This window comes from Calidris pugnax, unplaced genomic scaffold (genome assembly GCF_001431845.1).
Source record: "Calidris pugnax isolate Ruff unplaced genomic scaffold, ASM143184v1 scaffold123, whole genome shotgun sequence".
Lineage (NCBI taxonomy): Eukaryota > Metazoa > Chordata > Aves > Charadriiformes > Scolopacidae > Calidris > Calidris pugnax.
Genome location: NW_015090876.1, coordinates 1,014,582 through 1,023,234, shown reverse-complemented (window position 1 = coordinate 1,023,234; position 8,653 = coordinate 1,014,582).

Below are 8,653 nucleotides of genomic sequence, written 5' to 3'. Positions count from 1 at the left end.
ACTAATGCCTCCACTCCCCCACCGACCAGAAGGTGCCTGCTGCTCTCTTCTCCTCTTCCACCACCTCCCACCGAGTGAAGGAAGCTCTCCTCCACTGCTGCCGATCCCAGATGCTTCACTTGGATTTCTCAAGAGAATTTTGGGAAAATACGAGTACCAGGCTCAAATCACTCTTCACCCATACCCCCAGGAGGTTCATCCACAAGGCTCCTTAGGGAAGGGCAATGGATAGGGCACGAGGCAGCATCCCAGGGCACGTCCTGGCACACAACCCAGGACAGCTTGGGCTTGGGTAGCGCCCAAGGCAGCAGCTGGGCAAAGGAGGAGCCTCTCCGCAGCACCAGCACAATACATGGCATTTTTAAGGCTATCACGAGTGAATGGAAGAGGCAAGGAACATCTCATCTCCCTTTGACACCCTCCCATGTACACAAAAAGCCAAACCCACTGATTTCAGCGAGGAAGCACAAGCTCCCATAGTCCTGTCAGATGTGGTCCCTCAGCCTCTCCTGTTGAAGGTGATCACCTGCTTTAATAATTCCTCATCTTCTACCTCATTCCCTCTGCCAACCAGAAACACACCACCAGAGCTTCAGCCTGCAAAGGAAGGGAACCTGTCCCAGGAAGGGCAACCCATGCTACCTCCTCCCAGTAAGTCTCCATCTCCACTACAAACCAGTCCGTCCTGTTTCCCCTCTTCCTTTCCATCACCATTAATATAGAGTAGATCTCACCCTTTGGCTTTTGTGCCTGTCCCTGCTAGCAAGTTTTGCAGCTGCCCCATTTTCATAGGAGCAGCAACATGAGCCAATACTCTTTTTTTTTTGGTGTGTGTACATTTCCTGATTCTCCTCTCCCACAGCAGAGGGGAGGCAGCTCCTTGCCCAGCTCTGGCTGCAACCGCCCTAGGACCAACAGCAAAGTAGCTGCTGGTCATTCTGCAGCCCTATCCTGACCCAGGTCAGTGCTTTGTGGTTGACCAGCAGAGAGAGAGCAAGACCTGAACCCATGTTGGTTTCTCCAAACAGCTACTAATAGCCAAACTTCAAAAGAAGTGAGCTCATGGGCTTTTACGCTTTGCAACGGCAGCACAGACCAAAGTGAAGAGGCACCCTGGCCCCTTCAAAACCGCCTCAAGATTACAAGAAATAACACCCTGACTTTTGAAAAGCCAGAACTCCAATGAGAGGAGAATATTTCACACCTGCAGCAAGCCATTTGCTTTCTGACAAATAACTGCACAGATATTCAGAGTGTAATCCCACCGGGAAAGAAGTCCTGGGTCAAATCAAAAGGGCAAACAGGGCTGGAAGAGAACCTGGGAGGGCAATGATCTCCCCCAGTGACACTGCAGGACTGCAAAGTCCCCAACATCCAGCACAAAGCTCACTCCTTGTCTGCTCTGGGCAACTGGCTGACACTGCCTGGGGGTCACTTACCTCCATCCAGGTGTCCAGCAGTCTCGTGTCAACCTGAGGTGACAAACACAGGTCTGTCCCACCAGCCTGGCACACACCAGCACCCCAACTTGGCTGAGGGGACGGGGCACAAAACCCCACCAGACAGGCTGGGGCTGAGCCATCCTCTGGTTGGCCATGCTCAGCTACTGGTCCAAAAGGCACAACCCAGTGCAGCACCACCACAGCTCTCCAGAAGGAATTTAGGGATACACACCAAGAGCAGAGCCTTCAATTCATTTCCTAAAGGCCAGGTGAGAACACAAAGTCACCTCTTTACCTTCTCAGAGCAGAGACCACCACATTTCACCCCAGCCTTGCTCTGCTGAACCCAGGAACACACGCTTGGCTGAAGCCCATCATGCAGGAAGGCATCTTATCTTGATTGGCAAACGCTACCAGATGGAAAGAGTTTCACTTTCCCCAGTAATTTGTTCCAGCAGCTAATCAACTTCATTCTTAAAAAATTAACGCCTATTTTCTCATTTCAATTTGCCTGGCTTTAGCCTGCAGCTGTGGGTTTGGGCTGTGTCTCTTCTCTCTGGCTTAAACCGCCCCTGGGTACCTGCCTTTTCTCCTCGTGGAGCTATTTATGTCTCACTATACAATTTTCTTCAGCGAAACAACTACAGTTACTTAAATTCCAGTCTTAGGCATCAGTTTGGGCAATTTTTGATTCCAATTCCCCGCTGAGGAGGTGCTGCTCCATGAAGTTTCCTGCCCTGGCCGACCCAAGGCAGGTGCCTCTCTATTTCACATCCTTCCACGCGGAGGCAACAGATCGTGGCCTCTCTCGGAAACGCAGCTCGGCATAAACAATTGAGTTGAGAAGCAGAATAATGATTGCTGCTGCTGCTGCTGCTGCCTGCAGATAAAGGCCACTTGTGGTGAGCATCACGTCTCTGCTGCCACCAGCTTTAATCACAGCTGAGCTAATGCTGAGCACCACCATCCCCACGCTCTTCTGCTCCCTCCCTCCCTCCCTCCCACTCACTGCACATCTGCCCTCTGTGACTCCTGGCTATCTTCTCAGCCTGTTTTTCACCACCTCCTCTTCCTCCCTTTTCCCCTTCCCATTTTACCCATCTTCTCTTAATAAAACCACTCACCTCCTAGAAAGCCAGAGCGTGGATGTGGGGCTGTTTCCCCATCACTCTGTTCCTGCTCTCTCTTTCCCTCAGCGTAAGCTCTCCAGGGCATGGACTTTCCATGTCTGCCTGGGATAAATGCATCATTATGGACATTCCATAACCCCTGGGATAAATACATCATTATGGACATTCCATAACACCACCAGTCCCATTTACCCATGCTGGTCAGTCAGATATCTGGCAGCTAAGCCAGATTATTAATTATTGTGTTTAAATGCAATAGGTTTCTTAGCCAAAAAAAGGCATTTTTGGAGCACGCTGTATCGCGACAGTATTTTTGTCTGGTTTATCTCATGGCTTCCTTAGAGCAGGAGTTCCCCATCACTCTGTTCCTGCTCTCTCTTTCTCTCAGTATAAACTCTCCAGGGCATGGACTTTCCATGTCTGCCTGGGATAAATGCATCATTATGGACATTCCATAACACCACCAGTCCCATTTACCCATGCTGGTCAGTCAGATATCTGGCAGCTAAGCCAGATTATTAATTATTGTGTTTAAATGCAATAGGTTTCTTAGCCAAAAAAAGGCATTTTTGGAGCACGCTGTATCGCGCATCATTATGGACATTCCATAACACCACCAGTCCCATTTACCCATGCTGGTCAGTCAGATATCTGGCAGCTAAGCCAGATTATTAATTATTGTGTTTAACTCTCCAGGGCATGGACTTTCCATGTCTGCCTGGGATAAATGCATCATTATGGACATTCCATAACACCACCAGTCCCATTTACCCATGCTGGTCAGTCAGATATCTGGCAGCTAAGCCAGATTATTAATTATTGTGTTTAAATGCAATAGGTTTCTTAGCCAAAAAAAAGGCATCACAACTGTATCACGACAGTATTTTTGTCTGGTTTATCTCATGGCTTCCTTAGAGCAGGAGTTGACTCTTTGAGGCTTGTATTGCCCTGAACATGTTGATGGTGTACTGTGAGCAACTCAAAAACAGACAATTTCAGTTCATTAATACAAATAAACTCTAATTACAAGCAGCAACCAATTAAAATGGCAGAGAGGGCACCTCCTGTGCCTGAGGTAGCAGCCGAAGTGGCAGATGATGCTGCTGCAAGGCCTCAGGACTCCTTCCCTCCCTCCCTCCCCGCACAAGGAATCTCAGGAAGGTTTCCCACAGAGCCTTCACGAGCAGCCGCTGCTGCCAGGAGAAGCTGCTGCTTCTCCTCTCAGCCTGCTGATGATAGCAGCAAATTTGGGCCATTTTTCACCAGTGATGCTGTCGGTGCCTTAAGAGCAATGCAGGTCCCGGGGAGGGTGGGCTGCAGCACACAGTGATGGGCTCATCCTGGTGCTCGCCAGCCCCACAGCACAGCACATGGCTGGTTGTCCACTTTTATGGCCGCCTGGGCTCCAATGGGGCATTTCTACCCACCCTTGGTCGTGCTGGGCATCCAGGCAGCATTTGGGCTGCCAGGGGCACTGCAGCTCCTGAGGCTGTAAAACAGATTTATTTTTTTTTTTCTTAATTTCAGTTTATGTGACTCAGGGACGCGCCTGGGTCCCAGCCAGGGTATTCCTTTTTCCTTCCATCCAGGGATGGCAGAAATGAGGGATCAAAGCACTGAGGGGATCAAAACATGAAAGCCGGACTAAATGAAGAAACAGGAACGGAGCTCCACTCCCCTCACGTAATTAACCTTTCCAGGAACAGGTAATAGTCCCAAATTAAAGGCCATGGTGGGACACAGAAACGCATCCAGGGCATGTGGGGGGGGGGGCCGAGGGGAGGGGATTTTCACAGGGGTGTCCCGAGAAGGATGCTCAGGGAGCAGAGGGCACATGGGGCCGTATTAGCACTGAGGCAGAGCTGATAGCACAGACCTGGAGAGCATCACCCATCGCCTGGGGCAGGGGGAAGCCCCATCTCACAGCACTGATGGGGGCAGATGCTGCTCCCAAGGAAGTCAGGGCACATCTCGTTACTGCTTGCGGCGGTGACGAGACCCGGGTTGCCCATACGGCCACAGAATGTGATTTTTATAATCATATTAAACAAATTCAGAATAGCAACTGTGCAGAGAGCAATCCAGCTGCCAGCATTTAGACTTATCCTAGGGCACAGGCAGAATATGCCAGGCATGAATTAATACTGCATAAGCTGCGCCATGCTGAGTTTCATGGCTTAATTATAAAAGAGAAAGCGATAATCAAGGGATCTGTAAGGCTAATAAATGTTCTGAGAACACCGAATGTGACACAGAAGCCGCAGCCAGTGCGACAGGACATGAATGCATTTAAAAAGCACATTAATCACACACCGTGTATTAATTTGCAGCTGGTTCCTAATGACAGCACTTGGCCTTTAGCCACCTCCGGAGCATCAGGGGGCACAAGCGGATCATCAGCCACCCCAGAGCAGAGCAGGCTGCAGTCTACCCAGGGGCAAAACCACCACAGCCATGTGTCAGTCCAACAAGACACGGGCATTAGCTCTGGCTTAAAGCTCCTCAGCCCTGTGACACTCCTCTGCCTTGTCCCTGAGCTCAGTTTAGCTCCCACACCTGCATCAGCTTTTGGAGGTTTCTGGGTCAGCGATGGTGGCCACCAGGCTGCACAGCGTGAGTCACCTGGTAAAGGACAGAAAACCAGCCCCCCGGGCAAATTCTCTAATCATCTCTGCAGCAAAGTACTTGAGATCACTTCTGTTTCTCAGCACCTCCAGCTGTCCCCCCTCTCCAGCTCACTGCAGCTTTTTAATTACACGGGCAGCTCGTTGCAGGGCTTTGCCTCTCATTCACAGGCTTCCACTCTTCTATGTGGAGCACACGTTTCCATAGATGCTGCTGCCTCCATGGTATTGCACATGAGAAATGACACCTATATGTCCCTCTCTTAGGGAAAAACTGATAAACCTTAAAAGAGAGATGCCATCAAGAAGAACCCCCCCGCCTGCACTTTCACACAGTGATCCCCAAATTCCTCTAGACCAAGGACATGCCCCAATCCTTTACCAACATCAAGGAGACACTCTTTGGGCTGAAACGCTGCAGGACTGGGTGCCAGTCAGGGCTGCACGTATAGGAACTTGAAACGCTCCCAAACACACACTTTAGCCCAATAATTTATTGCCTCCATCCTCCAGCCCTCTACAAAGGGAGCCCTTTGCAGTTCTCTGCCCAATGGTCATCAAACCAAAGCATTTAAAAAGAAATAGCTAGCCTTCTTCTCTTACTAATAACCCCAAATTTAACGATGTCCTACTTAACACCTCCTCTGAAGGCAGGAAGCGAGATGCTATTTCTGCTGCCCTCGATAAGTGGACTCTGCTGAACCCCAGGGAAGACACAGAGCAGGTACCAGGCTGAGTTTAAAGCCAGGGATGGATTGCTCAGCCAGCAGCCTCCTTCCTCGTTGTTCCTAAATCCTAATCAAGAGCCAAGAGGAAGAAAACGTGTGTTTTGTTTTTTATTAATTAAAAAATAATAATAAAAAAAGAGAATCACTCTGTACAATCCCCAGATCTCTTATGCCCAGAAATTTGTACACTGAAGTTGCATCCTCCTTGCTGTAAAAATACACCTCAGCCCCCTCCTCTGCGACCATATGGGGACCTGAAACGACGCTCCCTCATGGGAGTGAATCATGGAACATCCACACTGATTTCCTACAGACACTTCAAACATGAAATCAGTAGTAAAGGAGAAGAAGACCCTGCATATAGGCACAGCTTGCAATAAAATAGATTTTCCTTAGATTGGCACAAAGACAGATTTGAGCCCACGATCACCTAGACCTGTGGGTCAGCAGCGCCTTCTCAAGGGTCTCCAACCCCAGTAAAAAGGCTTAAATCAGACTAAACCCACAGTATTAGAAGCTGCCCACGATGTACGTGGATCAATCTAGTGACTTATTTGCAAATATATAAATAAATGGGTCCCCTTCACTCCTCTGCAGATCTTCTGCCCAAAGTTTTCATCTTCTCTCCGTTGCTGTTCTCTTTTCCTCCAGCATCCTCGTGTGCAGCAGATCGTGCTCACTCCTCAGAGAGGGGCTGGGCTCTTGGTGTTTGTTTCTTAAAGCCTGTGGTGTGACAGTGACACCAGCCACTCGCTTGTTTTCATTACTGCTCCTCCCCACGCCTGCCAACGGAGCCTGGACCCTGCCAGGACGGAGCAGAGAGGGACAATTTGGCTGGTCCAGTGTGTTGTCCAGACAGAGCAGGAGCCTTGCCTTAGGGACACTAATGCCTCCACTCCCCCACCGACCAGAAGGTGCCTGCTGCTCTCTTCTCCTCTTCCACCACCTCCCACCGAGTGAAGGAAGCTCTCCTCCACTGCTGCCGATCCCAGATGCTTCACTTGGATTTCTCAAGAGAATTTTGGGAAAATACGAGTACCAGGCTCAAATCACTCTTCACCCATACCCCCAGGAGGTTCATCCACAAGGCTCCTTAGGGAAGGGCAATGGATAGGGCACGAGGCAGCATCCCAGGGCACGTCCTGGCACACAACCCAGGACAGCTTGGGCTTGGGTAGCGCCCAAGGCAGCAGCTGGGCAAAGGAGGAGCCTCTCCGCAGCACCAGCACAATACATGGCATTTTTAAGGCTATCACGAGTGAATGGAAGAGGCAAGGAACATCTCATCTCCCTTTGACACCCTCCCATGTACACAAAAAGCCAAACCCACTGATTTCAGCGAGGAAGCACAAGCTCCCATAGTCCTGTCAGATGTGGTCCCTCAGCCTCTCCTGTTGAAGGTGATCACCTGCTTTAATAATTCCTCATCTTCTACCTCATTCCCTCTGCCAACCAGAAACACACCACCAGAGCTTCAGCCTGCAAAGGAAGGGAACCTGTCCCAGGAAGGGCAACCCATGCTACCTCCTCCCAGTAAGTCTCCATCTCCACTACAAACCAGTCCGTCCTGTTTCCCCTCTTCCTTTCCATCACCATTAATATAGAGTAGATCTCACCCTTTGGCTTTTGTGCCTGTCCCTGCTAGCAAGTTTTGCAGCTGCCCCATTTTCATAGGAGCAGCAACATGAGCCAATACTCTTTTTTTTTTGGTGTGTGTACATTTCCTGATTCTCCTCTCCCACAGCAGAGGGGAGGCAGCTCCTTGCCCAGCTCTGGCTGCAACCGCCCTAGGACCAACAGCAAAGTAGCTGCTGGTCATTCTGCAGCCCTATCCTGACCCAGGTCAGTGCTTTGTGGTTGACCAGCAGAGAGAGAGCAAGACCTGAACCCATGTTGGTTTCTCCAAACAGCTACTAATAGCCAAACTTCAAAAGAAGTGAGCTCATGGGCTTTTACGCTTTGCAACGGCAGCACAGACCAAAGTGAAGAGGCACCCTGGCCCCTTCAAAACCGCCTCAAGATTACAAGAAATAACACCCTGACTTTTGAAAAGCCAGAACTCCAATGAGAGGAGAATATTTCACACCTGCAGCAAGCCATTTGCTTTCTGACAAATAACTGCACAGATATTCAGAGTGTAATCCCACCGGGAAAGAAGTCCTGGGTCAAATCAAAAGGGCAAACAGGGCTGGAAGAGAACCTGGGAGGGCAATGATCTCCCCCAGTGACACTGCAGGACTGCAAAGTCCCCAACATCCAGCACAAAGCTCACTCCTTGTCTGCTCTGGGCAACTGGCTGACACTGCCTGGGGGTCACTTACCTCCATCCAGGTGTCCAGCAGTCTCGTGTCAACCTGAGGTGACAAACACAGGTCTGTCCCACCAGCCTGGCACACACCAGCACCCCAACTTGGCTGAGGGGACGGGGCACAAAACCCCACCAGACAGGCTGGGGCTGAGCCATCCTCTGGTTGGCCATGCTCAGCTACTGGTCCAAAAGGCACAACCCAGTGCAGCACCACCACAGCTCTCCAGAAGGAATTTAGGGATACACACCAAGAGCAGAGCCTTCAATTCATTTCCTAAAGGCCAGGTGAGAACACAAAGTCACCTCTTTACCTTCTCAGAGCAGAGACCACCACATTTCACCCCAGCCTTGCTCTGCTGAACCCAGGAACACACGCTTGGCTGAAGCCCATCATGCAGGAAGGCATCTTATCTTGATTGGA